Below are 17657 nucleotides of genomic sequence, written 5' to 3'. Positions count from 1 at the left end.
GCATGGAAACGCCATTTACCTTCCAGCCACAGCAGTACCTATTTATCTACTTGCACTGGTGTGCGTTTGAACTGCTAGGTTGGCAGGAGCTGGGACAGATCAACGAGAGCTCACCCCGTTGCGGGGATCCAAACCGCCGACCTTCTGATCGGCAAGCCCAAGAGGCTCAGTGGTTTAGACCACAGCCACAGATACAAACACCACTCTAAGTTACTGATAGGTTTAGCATCGTCTGTATTGACTTGGTGCATTAGCAAGGACTTAATAGAACGAGGATGTGCTGTCAAAGCCAATTTTCACTGTCCATCTTCAGCCCTGGAAGATGAATTGATAGCACTCGAGAGGAGCGTCAAACATTAGCCGAGTTTATTGTCTTCCTTACTAAAACCTGCTTCACATTTCAGAAAATCCAGGTATATGTTATGCAATGCAGGGTGGCAAGGGCAGCTTACTGCATGTAAAATGTAGGGTGTGCATTTGGCCAATCCTCTGAGATAGAAAGTCTATGGGGACCGTGGTGCACCCAGTTCACACTTTACATTGCGTGCATAGCAGGGAGGCTGTATCCCACCATGCATGCAATATTCCTAGCTCCGAGAGGTATGTCAACCAGATGGAAGTAACCCATAGTCCAACCTACACACTGGTGGGATTAGAAAATAGGGCTTTGAGAAAACGGAAGTTCTAGTTTCCAGTTACTCCAGAGCCTCTCTTTTTAGAAGATAAGCTCCAGTCTTAAAAGATGCTGTACAAACCACAGATTGGTGGGGTTTGAAATCTACTTTAGATGAGTGTGATTGAGGGACTGAAAAATAAGTAGAGAGGAAGGGGAGAAAGATGTGTCGGGAAGCAGGGGGGAGCATGGAATGACCACTTCATTTGTGCGAGGCATCTCCAGCTACTTGCCAACGTTGCACTTTTCTGCAATGACTTGGTTTCTGGTTTGTGGCAAACTGCCCTGGATTGCATGTGCCAGGGGTTCATAGAATCATAGAATTGTAGAGCTGGAAGGTTGCCAAACTTTGGTCTTCAAGCTTCCATTCCATTCCTTGGAAAGGCTGTTGAACAGTAAAGAATATCTGTATTTGACACTGCACTTAATTCGGTCCCCCCACCCACCCCCTGATGACAGAGATCAAGGCTGTTTTGACCAGGTCAGCAAAAAAGGCTAACAAGGTTTTGGCAAAGGGACCATGATTTTCATAATATGGCACCGATACAGTCAAATTTTTCCTTTAAAAAGTTTCCCTTAAAAATTCATCAGCTAAGTGTAATTTTGCTGAACCTGACCTGAGAAACTTTACACTGAACTTCACAGAACTTTGCTCCCCCAAATAGGCACATCAATCACATATTAAAGTATGTGTATGTGCTTTGATCTCTCATATTCCCCCAAAAGTTTACTAACTGTTGCACCGAATTCTCCAGCAATTTTCAAGTGGCCATCCTCCTATTTTAAAAAAAGAATTGATAGTGGGGTTGGGGGGTCTCCTTTCAGCACAGGGCTGAACTTAAATGATTCTCCTAACTGTGGTCCCATGAATAATTGCAACGACAGGATATCTGTGGCTCTCAGAACTGTCATGGGGGGAAATAATATTGCCCCTGATATGGGAATGTTAGGGATGTGGATTAGGATATATTATTAGATAGATCCTATCCAAGCTTGTGTTAGCAAGCTTCCAATATCAGCAGAGTGACATTCCCCTTTTGTGCGCAGCAAAGCATGTGCGTTAGATTCGCTAGAATCTCTATAACAATATTACACTTTATAGTTCAATATTACACTTCCTGGCAAAGGTCCCCTTTGTCCCTCTTAAAAGAAATACACAACACAGTGTTTATAAAATAAGATAGAGTTTACTTACAGTTTCATCCTGAGTTACAGCATAATCTCAGAAAGGCAGGCTTGCTTAGAAAAGTTACAAGTACATATATATCTAGAGACTACTTAGTAAAGTAAGACTCCATTTGGTCTCACTCTTGGCTGCAGGCCTAGAGTGAGAACCATGCTAACTGGAGATTCTCTGGAGATGTGTCCCCATCGAAGGAGGAAGTAGCTAAGAGAGAGAGTGATTGCAGGCTAGGGCTTTTGTCTAATCCAACTCATTTGCATGTCTGAGGGAACAGGAACTGACCTGTAGTCAGGTGTCCCTCCAGGTGAGTTCCTGTTAGTGGACACTCTAGGAACTGTTGTGACTTGTCTGCCCCAGTGTTCCATCCCACAAACCCCTTCTCAGGCAATTCACAACATTCATTACATACAAAACAAAACATAAGCAACTTTATTCAACCACCCAAGAGTCCCAGCTTGACACGCAGGTTCTGGAAACTCTGTCTTGGCAGGGGTTTTGTTAGGATGTCTGCTGTCATCTCCGATGTGCAGCAGTACGACAGTTCGACAAGTCCATCTCGTATCATCTGGCGAACGTAGTGGTACCTGACCCCAATGTGTTTTGAGCGTGCTAGGAACTTCTCATTCTGCGCCAGCTTTAGACAGCTTTGGTTGTCCTCCAGCAGGCTTATAGGTTCCTTTCTCTCCACGCCAAAGTCTGTTAGGAGTTGGTCCAGCCAGGAAATCTCTCTGCACGCTTCTGTAGCTGCTACATATTCGGACTCTGTAGACGATAAAGCTATACATTTCTGTTTATAACTGCCCCATGTGATAGCTCCGCCCCCATACATAAAGACATGCCCGCTTGTGGATTTATAATCAGAATTATCACCCGCCCAGTCAGCATCAGTGTACCCAATGAGCTTAGGGTCACTGACAGCTGGTAACTTTAATTTACAATCCATTGTACCCTTAAGATATCGAACCACCCTCTTCACACCAACCCAATCATGCTCAGTGGGACTACTCACTTTCCTGCTGAGAATCCCTACTGCATTGGCTAAATCAGGTCTGCATGTGGTAACTAAATACAAAAGTTTACCAATCGCTGAACGATACTCGGTGTTGTTTGGCAGCAGCTTCGAATCCTCTTGGTTCTTTAAGAAGTCTGTAGCCATCGGGGTGTCGACGGGTTTTGCATCCTGCAATTGCATACTCTCCAACAGTTCAATTATCTTTTGCTTCTGATTAAGTAGAAATGAACCATCCTGTTCTCTTTCCACTTGAATCCCAAGGTAATACTCAACTGGTCCTAATTCCTTCACTTGCACTTCCTTGTTGAGGTGCTGGACTACATTTTTATAATCCCTGTCATTTGACGTTGCGATTAAAAGGTCGTCAACGAAGGCAAGAATATAAGAAAATTGTCCATTACTCTGTTTAGTGTACAAACACTTGTCAGCTTCACCTTGCTTGTACCCAAGTTTCACCAGCATTCCATGCAATTTCAAGTTCCAGGCTCTGGCTGCTTGTTTTAAACCATACAGTCCCTTTTGAAGCTTGCAAACCAAATGTGCCTCATTTGGCTTTATAAAACCTTTAGGCTGCTTCATGTAAATTTCTTCAGAAATTTCCCCATGCAAAAACGCAGTAGCTATATCGATGTGTTTCACCTCCATCCCTTTAGATGCTGCGATGCTTAAAAGTAATCTTACGCTACTGTATCTCACTGTCGGTGCAAAGACTTGGTCATAGTCGTGGCCATATTGCTGTGAAAAACCTTGTGCCACTAGTCTTGCTTTGTAACGTTGCACCTCCCCTTCTGAACCCCTTTTAACCTTGAACACCCATTTGCTCCCAATTGCTTTCTTACCAGCAGGTAATTCTGTGAGTGTCCAGGTCTTGTTCTTGTGCAGTGCGTCAATCTCCTCCTGCGCGGCTTTCCTCCAGAGACTGGCTTCGGTGGCTGGCATCTGCTCTACCTCTTCCCAAGTGGAAGGTTCTGGTGGAGACGCCGACCCTGCAAAGTAGGACAGTCGTAGTGGCGGAACGCCCTTGTTAGTTCTGGATGAGCATCTGACCTCTGGTTGTGCAACCGCATCAGCATCCTCATCCTCCTCCAACGCTGGCATGTCCACGTACAGCTCCTCCTCTTCGTCTCTGGTGCCGCCAGGGGTCTGGACCTCTGCGTCTTCTGGGGTGTCGCCTGTAGGGGGTGTTGTGACACTAGGAGGTATATTAGTTCCTTGTGCTAAAGGAAAACTTATAAACTCTTCATCTGGTGACTCTCTAGAACAGTCAATAACTGTGTTCTTTGTATCAAACTTTCCCTGTTCATCAAAATGAACCACATGGTATGGGTCTACTCTGCCACTCTTTGGATCTAGAACTCTATATCCCTTTCCTCCAGGAGCATATCCAACCAGGATACCTGCTTTTGCTCTGGAGTCAAGCTTGTGTCTGCGCTCTTTGGGCACGTGGTAATAACAGACACTTCCAAACACACGTATGTGCTGCAGACTTGGGACTCTCCCGTGCCAAAGTTCAAATGGTGTGCGTTCTGCACCCTTTGTAGGCAATCTGTTTTGCAAATAAATCGCCGTATTCGCCGCTTCACCCCATAGCTTCTGTGACAAGTTGGCCTCTTTTAACATGCACCTTGTCATCTCCATAATAGACCTAAACTTTCTCTCAGCAATGGAGTTCTGTTGAGGCGTGTAAGCAACTGTAGTTACATGTGCTATGCCTTCTTGTGCCATGATGGCCTTCATCTGCCGTGAGCAAAACTCTCCACCATTATCCGAAATTAAGGTGGAAGGAGCTCTCTGGAATTTGTTCTTCACCATGTTTAAGTACAGTTTGAACAATTCCGGTGTCTGACTCTTTTCTTCTAGAAAATATCCAACACAATATCTTGAGAAGTCATCTATAAATATCAGAATGTACTTATTGTTTCCTAGGGAAGGTACATTCAGCGGACCACATAGGTCAGTATGAACAGTGTCCATGACTTTTGTGCTTCTCTTCTCTGTACAACGTGGGAAGGAAGGCTTGACTGCCTTTTCAGTTATGCAAGTTGTACAGTTTGGCATTGGTGTACTGCAATTCTTTACCTGTAGACCTTTTACCAGATTTTCCTTCTGCATTTTCAGGATAAGGTTGGTATCCCTGTGTCCAAGCCTCTTGTGCCAGAGTTCCAGATCTGGTTGATCCTTTCTGCTGGGTTGTGCAACCCTTGCAGACTCATTCTCTGAAATATCAATCTCATACACATCATTGATTAGTTTGGCTTGAATAAACACTTCACCATCTTTTATCACATTGCATTGTCCATTTTTAAATATAATTTCAAAACCTTTCTTGTCCAAGCTAGACACACTTATTAGATTACAGTTCAGCTTTGGTGCATACTTAACATTACTCACTGTAGTATCAAAAGACTCATTGTTCACTTTGAAATTCAAGTTCAAAGATCCTGCACCTATTGACTTTATAACATTTCCATCAGCAATTTCAATCTCAGACTGTTTATTATTGTCTATTTCATTGAAATATTCCCTTTTATAACAGAAATGGCTGCTTGCTGCACTGTCCAGAAGCCACTTATTGTGCTTTCCTTCACAGCTCTGGAAAGCTACATTTCTTTCTTGCAATAACATTGCACGCCCACGACCCCCCTTCTTTTCGCCTTTTGGTGGAAAGGGGTGGGATTTATTCCTAGGTGCCCGGCATTCCTTCGCCATGTGCCCTTTTAAATTGCAGTTAAAGCAAATTATTTCCTTTGGCGTTTGTCTGGACCTTTGAAAATGCTTGGAAGCATAATTAGTGTCCTTTCTCCCTGTATTCCTTTCTAAAGAATCAAGGTAATCTCTGCATTCCTCTCTCAAATGATCAATCAGTTCTTCAAAAGTCAGGTCCTTTTTGTGATCCATGCAACTCTTGAATGAACTGAAGCTTGGTCCTAGAGATGCTATCAAAAATGAAACCTTTGTTTCTTCATCAAGGGCTTTAGGAGTAAGATCAATCCTCTGAACAATTTCACTAAATTTGCTGATATGGTCAGTGAATTCTTCTCTTGAGTTCATCCTCAGCGCAGTTAATTTGCTCATCAAATTCCTGTAGGAGTTCTTAGTAGATGCTCCATACCTGCGCTCAATATCTTTTAAGATTTTAGCTGCATCATCTTTGCTATTAACTGATGTTAGATGCCTGTTGCGAAGTCCACTCAAAATTATGTATCTGGCCTCGCTGTTCATGCGTTTCCAAGTTGCTATCTTGGCTAAATCCTCTGCTGTTGTGCCAGTAGGCATAGGTTTTTCAATGGCATCCAAAACATTCCTTGCATCTAAAAATGCTATCAGGCGTTGTTTCCAAAATACATAATTGTCATCATCTAGAGCCATGAATCCTGGCTTAACTCCACTATCAAAATCTGCAAAAGCCATCTTGGAATCTCAAAATTCTAAAAATTTCTCAAAATTCAAAAATTTGCCAAAAATTCCAAAATCAAAATCTCTAAAAATATCTCAAAATGCAAAATAATCTTCACTGCCTCTGAGTTCTCAGTGCTGTAAACTCTGAGGGAGGGGAGGGGTAGCTAATCCCCTAGGCACACTGGAGAACAATAGACCATGTGCTCACCAGGAAGTTCTAACTGAAAAAATCCTACTCAGTTCAAAATCACAATCCAAAGCAATCCTTCAAAAATACACAAAAATACGCAGTCCTGGGCCGTAATAACCCTTTATGGGAATGTTAGGGATGTGGATTAGGATATATTATTAGATAGATCCTATCCAAGCTTGTGTTAGCAAGCTTCCAATATCAGCAGAGTGACATTCCCCTTTTGTGCGCAGCAAAGCATGTGCGTTAGATTCGCTAGAATCTCTATAACAATATTACACTTTATAGTTCAATATTACACTTCCTGGCAAAGGTCCCCTTTGTCCCTCTTAAAAGAAATACACAACACAGTGTTTATAAAATAAGATAGAGTTTACTTACAGTTTCATCCTGAGTTACAGCATAATCTCAGAAAGGCAGGCTTGCTTAGAAAAGTTACAAGTACATATATATCTAGAGACTACTTAGTAAAGTAAGACTCCATTTGGTCTCACTCTTGGCTGCAGGCCTAGAGTGAGAACCATGCTAACTGGAGATTCTCTGGAGATGTGTCCCCATCGAAGGAGGAAGTAGCTAAGAGAGAGAGTGATTGCAGGCTAGGGCTTTTGTCTAATCCAACTCATTTGCATGTCTGAGGGAACAGGAACTGACCTGTAGTCAGGTGTCCCTCCAGGTGAGTTCCTGTTAGTGGACACTCTAGGAACTGTTGTGACTTGTCTGCCCCAGTGTTCCATCCCACACCTGAGAGAGAAATCCTACCACTTATTTGTCCCTTTGTGAACCTATAGCTCATATAAAGCCACAAGGCAAACCAGTCAATCAATCTTGAATGTGTTTTTCAAAACACGATAACTGCAAGAGTTAAACATTCAGACGTTTGTGCAGCTGTTGTTGTTTAGTCGTTTAGTCGTGTCCGACTCTTCGTGACCCCATGGACCATAGCACGCCAGGCACTCCTGTCTTGCACTGCCTCCCGCAGTTTGGTCAAACTCATGTTCGTAGCTTCGAGAACACTGTCCAACCATCTTGTCCTCTGTCGTCCCCTTCTCCTTGTGCCCTCCATCTTTCCCAGCATCAAGGTCTTTTCCAAGGATTCTTCTCTTCTCATGAGGTGGCCAAAGTAGAAAGTTTGTGCAGTTTGTGCAGTTTGTGCAGCTAGATTGAATTAAAAAACGCTTGTGCATGAAGTGGGGCAGGGGAAAACATGCAATAGTTGGCTGGTGTGTTTGGTGTCTGAAAAGTGATCTGTAAGCAGGGCAGTCCACCCGCTCACAATGAGGTCTTGAAGAGGGGTTTGAAGGGAACTGAAGCAGAAACTGACGGCAGGAGCCCGATGTGGGATGTAATCCACTGGGAGCAGTCAAATACAACTTTCCTTGTTTTGCTAGAGTGGACATGCAAGGGAATGTTTGGTCCTGTTCCTCCTGGCCTGGAACATCCTTCCTTGCATGTGACTATAGGTGGGCGTGACCTTTCCAGACCTGGTAAAAGGCCAAGTCACGCAGCCACCTCCCTCTCTTCGATCTTTTTCATCTCACAAACTTCCTGATTCACCTGGACTGGACTGCTGGCTACCAACCAGCAGCCCCCCAGGTTATCTCCCATGTGGGGTAAACCTGTTCGTACATGTTTGTAACTTTAAGCCTAAAGCCTGCCTTCAGGGATCACACTGTGCTATGCCTGATCGTGAGTAAAACTACTTTTTGTTACTTATGAATAAGACTGCTGTGTCTTTATTCTTTTAGGAGGTATCAAAGGGGGGGGGGTCTTACCTGGAATAATAGAACATATCTCAATCTGGGCAAGCCAGATTGAATTGTTTATTGTCTTAAGAGGCTCACACGAGTCTGCAACCAGTTTTCTGCTGTGTAAGAAGGGGAATGCACTCTGCTAAGTGAATAAACTTGCTAGCGCAAGTTAGGAAAGATAATAATAATCAGTATATCCTCTCCTGCCACCCTCAACATTCCCACAACCATCCCAGGCACAAGGTGGGCAATAAGACAAGAGTGGGACAAGGGAAGACAAAGAGGGGCTGATGAGCTGGTTTGGAGGCAGAGGAATGTGATATCTAAGGTATGGGGGAGGACTAGGGGCTAGGGGAGGAGAGATGGAGAAATATATATAACAGAGAACCTGGAATAAACCCAGACTATCTGGGTCAAACAGTGACAGCTGGCAAGGAGGGTGCCACAGGGAAGGACAGCTGCCATCCATCCATGACCTGCACACACAGAGAGAGGAAGAGAGAGTGTGTTTGTGAAGCCTTCTATTTCCAATATGTTGGCAATTCTATGGCGATCACCCTTGGAAACCTATTTGTTCTTCTCATACCCATCTCGTAGAGGCTGGAGCCCGTTTCTCACAAATGTCGCAATTGCCATGTCTTCCTCCGCTTGCCTTTTTCTCCTTTCTGTGTGGCGTAAAAGAACATTGCGTATCGTTACAAAACAAACAAACCCAGAATGCAGCGATTTTGGCAACACTTTTGTTGAGGGTTTTTATTTGTGACTTTTTACTTTTACCCTTGGTAGTTAATATTTACTGGAGCCAACGACATACATTGTGTCCTGCAGGATGTTCGACTGTGGGCATCTCTCAAGCACACACACCCCACTACCACCACCACTATAATCATAATATTTGAGAGTGGGGAAGACACAGGGAAGGGAAGAAAATTAAGGTGTGTGTAGTGTGTGTGTGTGTGTGTGTGTGTGTGTGTGTGAGAGAGAGAGAGAGAGAGAGAGAGAGAGAGAGAGAGAGAGAGAGAGAGAGAATGTGATTGATCCAGTTATGTCTACTTAGGCTGAGTTATGGGTGATGAGGGTTGGGTTTAAGACAGGCATCCCCAAACTGCGGCTCTCCATATGTTTTGGCCTACAACTCCCATGATTCCTAGGTAACAGGACCAGTGGTCGGGGAAGATGGGAATTGTAGTCCAAAACATCTGGAGAGCCAAAGTTTGGGGATGCCTGGTTTAAGAGGTTGAGTTAAAGAGGCTTTGTTGAAAGGCTAAGGAGGGATTTGAAGAAATAGTTATGTCCTCACAAACATAATTGATGAAGGGGATTCTGGACAGCAAGGGAGACTAAGACAGAGCAAAAAGAGCACAAGACTGTCAAACAGTTGAGGGCGGTACAGTTTCAGAATCCAAAACATAGTCCTCAAGCCTGATCTGGCCCTCCTAGCAATTTATTATGGACCCCAAATAATTTGACTGTGGAAACAAGGTACCATGGAGAAACCATGGGCAATGCAGATTTGAGCTCTCAGGAGGGAGTGCTCCAATGGATCGTGGGTTCTGGCAATGACCAAGTACCGTGGTACCTTGGTTCCTGAACGGCTTGGCTCCTGAACAAATCGGCTCCTGAACATCGCAAACCCGGAAGTAAGTGTTCCAGTTTGCGAACGTTTTTCAGAAGCCGAACGTCCGACACGGCTTCCGGTTGAGTGCAGGAAGCTCCTGCAGCCAATCGGAAGCCGCGCCTTGGTTTTTGAACCATTTAGGGAGTCGAACAGACTCTTGGAAGGGATTAAGTTTGAAAAGCGATGTACCACTGTACTCAGGAAACACTGGGGCAGATTGGAGTACTTCCTGTTTCCTGGCTGCTGGGACTTGCCTGCGTGCAAGACAGATGCTCTCACTGAGCCACAGCCAATATCCAAATATAATGCTTCATGTAAACAATGGGTAAGAAAGAAATTCCAGTTATTTAGCTGATTAATTGGTAGGATTAATAATTAAAAACAGTTTGATAAAAAGGTGTCTCCAATTAAACAGGCAGATTTTGAAATAATTAGTCATTATTTCATTAGTACATAATCACTGGGTATGTGTCATCTTTGAAAAGCCACCAGTCTCCCTCTCCCAATGCAGGTGGAGATACGTCTTTTAAAATATGTAATACATTTACTTCAGGACTGCTGCTTTTATGTCTATGCAAATGTAATTGATTGATTAATCAATATGCAAAATTGATTGATTGACTACAACTCATATACATAGCTGTATACATGTTGCAAACATATGATTAGAGTTAATCATGTACTGAGTAATCCTATACATGTGTAGTCCAAAGAAAGACATATTGAATTAAATGGAGTTTGCTTCCTGGTAAATGGGTCTGGGACTGCACCTTAGATTTATGTAATCTGGGAGGGTGGGATCAGCCAAAGTGGGGTCAGCCAAAGTGGGGTCGGCCATGTGGCACTCTTCAGATGTTTCAGGACTACAACCCCCATCATCCCTGACTATTGGTTGTGCTGGCTGTGGTTGCTGAGAACTGGAGTCCGTCAACATCTGGAGGGCCCCAGGTTGACTTAAAAAGTATTCCTAAGTAGAAGGGTATGTATTTTATTTAGAACATTTTAACACCCCTTTTCTCTCAGAAATATAAAATGACTTATGATAAACAATGCACAATAGTGCAAATTCAATGTTTCTACTGTAAATGAACAACATGATTGACTTCTCACAGTATACTTTATGTTTTCTTTTCCTTCCTTCCTTCCTTCCTTCCTTCCTTCCTTCCTTCCTTCCTTCCTTCCTTCCTTCCTCCTTCCTTCCTTCCTTCTCTGTCTCTCTCTCTCTCTCTCTCTTGCTGGATTTCACAGTTCAACATAAGCAAACCGAACAAAAGTTGCTCCTCAGCACTGTAAGGGCAGAAATTCAGAGTTAACGACACGTTCGGCCTTCACGCTTTTACCACCCATTGGAGCCACTCCTTGAAAGAGCCCTGCTCCACCCATTTAACAGCCTCGTTTTATTTGTTTCTTTGTTAATCAGATTTATACACTGCCTTTAATTGAAATATCTCAGGCCGGTTCCCAAGATCAAAACACAAGGTGCAAAAGTACAGATAAATAGTTAAAACACAAACAGCAAAACAATAACCCTAACCCCCTCCTCCCACAAACCCATTTAAGAGGCTGTAGAATATGAAGCCGCCCAAAGCCTGGCTGAAGAGGAATGTTTTTGCCCGGTACCCTAAAATATATAATGAACATGTGATCCCTTGCGTCTCTTGTGGTTTCTCACAACCTCCAGCAACGGGGGAAAGGGCTAGCTTCAGGTTTGGGAGCATCTCTTCACCCCACCCTGTTTGCAGCTATAATAGAATTGCACCAAGCAGCTGTCCTTTTAATTGGGTCTAGCCAGCCTTCCAATTTCCCAGGCTGCCTTAGAGCAGGGCCCGGGAACTGTTGGCCCTCTGGATGTTCCCGGAGCACAAATCCCACTCCCCCCACCCCCTCAGCATTGGCCAGGCTTTGCTGGGGCCAACTGGAATGAAGAGTTTCCAGAGGCTCACCGATTTCCCCACCATTGCCTTAGAGTGGGGGGGGGCATTGTGAGAAAGCAAAAGGTGGCTGGATCCAGCCTCTCTTGGTGCTGCGGGGGGGGGGAGGGGCCAAGGCGGGCTTTAGCACAGGGGGAGGGGGCTGGCAGCTGCCCAAGGACGCCAGGTGCTCGCGCCAACCTTGTATGTGGAAGATCTGCTTCAATGGCTAGATTTGAGATGAGGGCACATAGTTTACAAATTCCTAGTTACTAACTATTTCTCTCTCTCTCTTCCTCTCTCTCTCTCCCACTCCCAGTTCTCTCTCTCTTCACCCTAAGGAAAGGTAGGATCTTCCTAGACGTGGGGTCAGCTCAACCTGCCTTTGCGATCCACGTCTGTGTGCTTGTGTGTGTTTGTGCCTGCCAATTTATTAGCGTTATTCCAACATTGTGATGCAGCAGGAGTAAGGGAAGCAGATGCTCCTTGGCTGTAGTCTTTATTGTTACCTAGAGACAAGCTACTGGCGTTATCCCAGCCTTCCCCCCCACCCCACCGCACACTTCTCTAACTCAGTTCCCTCTGCATTCTGCAAAAAAAAAGAGAGAGAAAAATTTATGGTATGCCCACACCATTTAACTCCTTCCTGCTCGGATGGCAGAGAGGCAACCAACCGGGGGTGTGATTGGTGCCAGGGCTCCCTAACAGGATCTGGGGTTTTGTTTTGATTTGTGCTTCCAAGACTCAAGTGGCCATGCCAGCCTGTGCGCCTGCCCCAGAACATGCACAAAGTGCCTTCTCATCTATTGAAAGAGAACTAGACAAATTCAAGGACCCTATGGCTCCAAGCCACAATGGCCGTGCCCTGTCTCCACAGTTGGAGGCAGAAATCCTTCTGTACACTAGTTGCTGGAAACCACAGGAGGGCAGAGGGCTCTTGTGCTTGAATCCTTCTTGTGGGCAGAGGCGTCACTGGGGGGGGCGCCCCTAGCTCCACTCTGTGGGGGGCAGCAAACTCTATGGGGGACAGTGCCCCCGGCGCACCTCCACCGCCACCGACGTGACCGCAGCCATCAAGGAGAGGCCCCAATGTTGCTGGCTGCCACTCTGTGGCATAACAAGCAGCCAATGGAGCCCCTCGCCTCGCCCCTCCCAGGATCGCCCCTCCCAGGATCCGCTGCAGGGGCGTCCACAGAGTGCATGCGTTGTGCCATGCGTTGTGACTGCTGTGCCTCCCTCTTCTCTGCACGGAAAGAAAGCGACAGCTGCTTACACGCATGTAAGCGGCTGCCGCTTTCTTTCTGTGCAGGGATAAGGGACACACTAGGCTGCTGTGCCTCCCTCCTCCCTGCATGGAAAGGTTTGTCACAGGGGTGTCTGTAGCGCGCATGCAAACAAACTGCAATTTCTCAGCCCTGGTTGTTCCCTCTGCAATATGGAGATAATTATGTGGAACAGGGTGGGCTGGGGTAGAGGCAAGGGCAGAGGAAGGGGGTGTGGTGGGTGCAGGCCGCCCCGGGTGTCACCACTGAGAGGGGTGACAAAATGCCGGGCGGCCCTCACCGCGGGGCCTGCAGCGCACCTGAGTCACGCGTCTTTCCTGGGAGAGACGTGGTGGCTTGGGCGCGCGCAGGCTCCGCTCTGCCCAAACGGTTTGCCCGCTGCCTTCCCCCCAGCTGTAGGGCGGCTGAGTGGGAGGAGGCAGGCAGAGGCTCTGCGGTGCGCCCCGCCTTCGCGCCGCCCCTATGGGTGGCTCGCCCTGCCCCTGGGCACGCCACCCCAAGCGCCCGAGTGGCTTCCTCCGCCGCTGGGTAGAGGAGCTATATTTCAGTAGTACAACACACCCCTTGGCATGAGGGGGAAAGTTCCAGGTTCATTCTGCAGCATTGTCAGTTAAAGGATCTGGAGAGACAAGAGACCTCTGCCCCAAACCTTGAAAAACCATCGGCAGACCAAGTAAAATAAGAGCAGTCCCTGATGGATGAATGGTCTGATTTTGCAAGTTCACTATGAATCCATAGCAACCTCTCACAAGCCTGGAACTGGGAGCAGGGGGAGGTTTGGAAGTTTCCATGTCAACTTAAAACCAGCACCTGTTATGTTCAGGAATTACGGTTGTAGTAAGTGGAACACACTCGTCGTCATCCTTTTGATGTTTCCAAGGTACTGAAAGAAGTGCTTTGATCATAGGTTGCCACTTTCCCCCCCAGTCCTGATTACAAAATGCCACCTACCTGGAGAGCTTAATTAGAGGAAGGTGTGGTATAAATAGAATGCCATTGTGCTTTGACATTTCAAAGAAGCCGTCATCTAAGGATAGTCCTCAAAGGCGTTTTCTGGATGCAATAGTCTCACCGATGCACCTTTTGGCTGTTCCTTTGGTGCCCCCAGCGCAGACTCCAAAGGACGGTAGCCTCTCTGGGGACCTGGAAGCCCATGCCCAGCTGGACAGGTAGGAGGGAGGAGACAAAGGAGCCTTCCTGGTGTTTAGATCCCACACATTCTTCTCCACGGAGCTCAAGATGGCTTACTGGTGGGCTGGTGGGAGCTGGAAGCCAGCAACAGTTCAGCGCCTTCTGTTCCACCTTTTCAATGCCTATTGAAAACTTCTTTATTATTATATTATTATTCTGTCAGGCTTATGTAGACAATTAAGAATACATCTTTCTATAATAGCAAGCCGCTCTCTGATTTTAAAATTTGTATTCGGTTTTTTATCATGTGTGACAGTTGCTCTGGATAGTGGTATATAATTCTGTTTATAAATAATAAATAAATAAAATCCTTCCAGTAGCACCTTAGAGAACAACTAAGTTCTCTGAGCTTTCGTGTGCATGCACACTTCTTCAGATACACTGAAACAGAAGTCACCAATCCTTATGAATAGTCAGAGTGGGGGTATTACTCAGAAGGGTGGTGGGAATGGGTGATTGGCTGATAGGAGTGGTAAACCTGTGGATGACTGGAAGGAGAAGTTGCTGAATTGCAACTCATTACCAAGCTTAAAACCATGGAGAGACCTGGTCTGAATAAGGACACTGGATTCTTATCTCATTATACATGATAAAGCTTTCTTTAGCACCTCACCCCTTGCTTTTTCCTGCAAGACCAATTGCAGTTGTTAACAGTTGTTAACAGTCATCAACAGGCTTACCACTCCTATCAGCCAATCACCTATTCCCACCACCCTTCTGAGTAATACCCCCACCCCCACCCTCTGACTATTCATAAGGGTCTGGTGACTTCTGTTTCAGTGTATCTGAAGAAGTGTGCATGCACACGAAAGCTCATACCTATGACAAATTTAGTTGGTCTCTAAGGTGCTACTGGAAGGATTTTTTCAAAAAAAAATTTTTTGACTACATCAGACCAACATGGCTACCTACCTGTAACTCTCTTTATAAAAAGTAAAGGTACGGAACCCCTGGACCGTGGCCCAGAGATGGAAATAAGATAAAGTTACTACCAGAGAATAATGGCAGGTCAAATGGATGGATTATGCAGAAATGGCTAAAATGACCGGAAGAATCAGAAATCAGGAAGACCAAAATTTTAATAAGGAATGGGAAAAATTAATAATTTACCATTGTAAACAGTTAAAATCGTTAGTAGGATTGGAATAACATTTGTAGTTTATTGGTGGTTTTTGGACACAGTGGAGAGGTAAAAGATTTGGATTATTATAAAAGGTACAGGAGGAAATGATTAACAATAGGACCCACAAAGGGGAGGAGGGAAGTCCAGGAGATTCTCTGGAATCTTGTTTCTATGTTGTATGTTGAATATGTGACTGTAAAATTTTAATCTGTTATGGGGATTCGAACCACCGACCTTCTGGTCGGCAAGCCCAAGAGGCTCTGTGGTTTAGACCACAGCACCACCCGCTGTGGTCTAAATTTATAAATTGATATAGCAAACATCTGGACGACTATTGGCTCCCCACGCATGAAACGGAACGATCCAGAGAGTATTTTGTGATTTCTCTGGGGGACTGGTGGTGCGCAAACTCACTTTGCACAGGGATGTCCCTGTGCTGTATAGCCCGCTAAAATCCTTAAACTGACCCTGCATTTTGCTGTGCTCGAAGCTTATTGGGTTTCGAGGGGGTTCAAGCTGATGATGCTGTATGAGAAGTGACACTGCCTGTATGCTTGCCATGGACCCACGTATAACCTTCTACGTCTTCCTTTTTAATAGGTTGTTACAAACATGCTAGAAGTCTCCTGGAATCCCTCTTCTTTGAAGACCGCACCATCCGTGGACAGGTGAGTACACAGCAGGGCAACAGAATGCAATGGCTGTGTTCCTTTGTTTCAGCACTTCCTGTCAAACAGAAGGGATGGCCTTTGATTTTAGATGCAGCCGAGTCGCAGGTTTCCTTCTGCCTTATATTTAGGCCTAGCAATGCCTCCATTCACTCCAGTGTGGTGTAGTGTGGTGTAGTGGTTAAGAGCGGTAGACTCGTAATCTGGGGAACCGGGTTCGCGTCTCTGCTCCTCCACATGCAGCTGCTGGGTGACCTTGGGCTCGTCCCACTTCTTTGAAGTCTCTCAGCCTCACTCACCTTACAGAGTGTTTGTTGTGGGGGAGGAAGGGAAAGGAGAATGTTAGCCGCTTTGAGACTCCTTCGGGTAGTGATAAAGCGGGATATCAAATTCAAACTCTTCTTCTGCTCCAATTGCACAAATGGCATGCTTGCACACACCATTCCTACATGGGAGACCGATGACTCTTCCAGGTGGTTTTTTTTTGGGGGGGTGTCGCAACTCCCATCAGCCCCAGCCAGTATGGCCGGTGGTAAGAGATGATGGGAGCCAGAGTCCAGTAATATATGGAGGGCCTCATGTTTCCCACCCTTGAAATCCACATAGTTATGGCTCAAGCAAACAAGGTGTCTCATCCTGGAAGTTCCCTGTCTGATCCAAACTCAAATGGCTGTGTGGGTGGTTTTTGTGCGTGTAAAAAATGGTTTGAAGTCTTTGAAATGGCTCAAGCATAGCATGCCACAATCCAGTGTGGGATTTCTCATTGGAAATAGGTGCTGGGACTCAAGCCCAAGACTTCCCCCAGGAGATCATGTGCTCTAGTCCTAGCTGTGTCGGGGGCAGACTGGGATCCCTCATGGGGGAATATATGTCCATTCCACCACCACCACCCCGGACCTCCTTGGCGCACATAAGGAATTTTGGCTGGGTTCAAAATGCAGTTGATGGTTCCTGCAATTGACCGTGAAATAACAGCCACCTTCCGCTGATGCTCTCCAACACCCACCTAGGGTTTACATCACATCTTAGAATTTGGTTCAATTCCTAGTGTGCCATTGGTGTCAATGGTAGGAGTGTGTTGTTTAATAACGCAATGGCCAGTTTCTGTATTCTTTGAGGTCCTGCTCTCCTTTCGATGGTGGTTCAGAAGTGTAATTTCTTCATGCTTGCTATGAGTGGTCAGTCTCAGAATAGGTATCAGCTTGGGGCATTGTTTGGAAAACTCAAAGAGATACGTAAGCTCTAAAGTTCAGAGTGACTCTTAAATAAATGTACGTACTGTATGGTGTATTGATCCCAGCAGTGAGTTTTGGTTGGGTTTGGTCATTCTGATGGTCCCACCCTGACCACACTCTTAGCTCTCATCCTGAGACTTCCAGGGCCTTTTGCAGAAATGTGGCCTTTTGCCTCCCCTCTTGCTGACTGCACACAGCTCAGATAGTCTCAAGTACTGCACTTTCTGAGAGCACTGATAGATTTATCTTGTTTGGGCTGGCTTGTAATGGCTAGACTGAGGCAGGCAGGCACTGAGTAATTGTATCTCATTTCTAATTCTGTTCCTGCAATTGTTCTAATGCAACACATATCCACAAAGATAGTACAGTGATACCTTGGTTGTTGAACGGAATCCGTTCAACTTCCGAAAATGTTCGACAACCA

The 17657-nt window shown here is 45.6% G+C and overlaps 1 protein-coding gene across 4 annotated transcripts in view; it reads left to right on the top strand.

Moving 5' to 3' along the window:
- CDK12 (cyclin dependent kinase 12) overlaps nt 1-17657 on the top strand; it is a 117112-nt gene that overhangs the window by 57521 nt on the left and 41934 nt on the right. For all 4 annotated transcript variants that reach the window (XR_015946678.1, XR_015946679.1, XR_015946677.1 and 1 more), the window contains exon 15: nt 15931-15998. The gene's annotated coding sequence lies outside the window, so the exon portion shown is untranslated. The remainder of the gene's footprint in view (nt 1-15930; nt 15999-17657) is intronic.

Source organism: Zootoca vivipara, chromosome 12 (assembly GCF_965207765.1).
Source record: "Zootoca vivipara chromosome 12, rZooViv2.hap1.1, whole genome shotgun sequence".
Classification (NCBI taxonomy): domain Eukaryota; kingdom Metazoa; phylum Chordata; class Lepidosauria; order Squamata; family Lacertidae; genus Zootoca; species Zootoca vivipara.
Note: the sequence above shows the minus strand (reverse complement) of the source record. Positions and strands in the feature narration are given on the sequence as shown.